The sequence below is a fragment of the Grammomys surdaster genome, unplaced genomic scaffold (genome assembly GCF_004785775.1).
Source record: "Grammomys surdaster isolate TR1022 unplaced genomic scaffold, NIH_TR_1.0 50830, whole genome shotgun sequence".
NCBI lineage: Eukaryota > Metazoa > Chordata > Mammalia > Rodentia > Muridae > Grammomys > Grammomys surdaster.
Genome location: NW_021605813.1, coordinates 1 through 1008, shown reverse-complemented (window position 1 = coordinate 1008; position 1008 = coordinate 1). Strand labels below are relative to the sequence as shown.

General features: G+C 54.0%; 1 pseudogene; it reads left to right on the top strand.

The window, feature by feature from the left end:
* Nucleotides 1-7: 7 nt before the first annotated feature.
* On the top strand, nt 8-930 carry LOC114635227 (annotated as a pseudogene).
* Nucleotides 931-1008: the final 78 nt, after the last annotated feature.

The window sequence follows — 1008 nt, the reverse complement described above, 5'->3', positions numbered from 1 at the left end:
CATGGTGTTTGTGGTGGACGATGGTTCCTTGCTGGGCATGCAGGACCCAACTGTGTATGGCGACTCTGCGGGTGAGAAGGGGCTGCTTGCTGCACTGCGGGCCACTGTCGAGCTGCACCTGAGCCAGCAGGACGTGATCATCCTCGACTCCCTGAACTACATCAAGGGGTTCCAGTATGAACTGTACTGCCTCGTGCGGGCGTCACCCAAGCCGCTCTGCTTAGTTTACTGCATATGGCCATTTTGGCCAAGCCACAGGCTCCAGGTGACTGGTGCCTCTGAGAACCTGGACCTGGCTGTCAGTGTCAGCTGAAGGCTGCGCACCAAGAATGGCTAGAACCCTCAGGCAGCCGGCGCTGTGGAGGAACAGCTCCTGCCAGCCCCGTAGCAAATTGGGGCATCCCGACCTCTGTCCCCAAGGAACTGGATCCAGAGGAAATCCTGCCATCAAGTCCTCCAGGTGTAATGACTCCGGAGTCTGAGAAATCTGCAGAGCCGGCGGCCTGTGCCTTTCCAAGTGAACTTTTAGAGTCCTTAGCACAGAGCTTTGAGGTACCCGACTCCCAGAACAGCTGGCATCAACCCTTGTTTACCCTGGTGTGTTTAGAAGAACCATTGTCCCTGGCTGAGATCCAGTCTGCACTGTTTGAGAATCGAGCTCCCACCCCATCAGTCTCAGCAGTCCCAGCCCCTAGACTCTGGCAGCTTTCTGCACGAGTTGGATCAGTCCATGACCCAGGTGTTGAGTGCTGTGATGGAAGCACAGAAGAGCACTGTACCCGGAGACTTATTAAAGCTTCCTGGCACTACAGAGCACCTCCAATTTACCTGTCCCTTGACCTTGGCAGAATTGAGTCACCTCCAACGCCAGTTTATTCCTTATAATAAAATGCATCCCAACAACGAGAACCTGCCTCAATTGGCCAACATGTGGGGGGGCAGCAATGGCTTTTATCAGAATTTCATTGTACTTTGTCTAGGGAGAATAGTACGAAGGTCTGCAAAGCA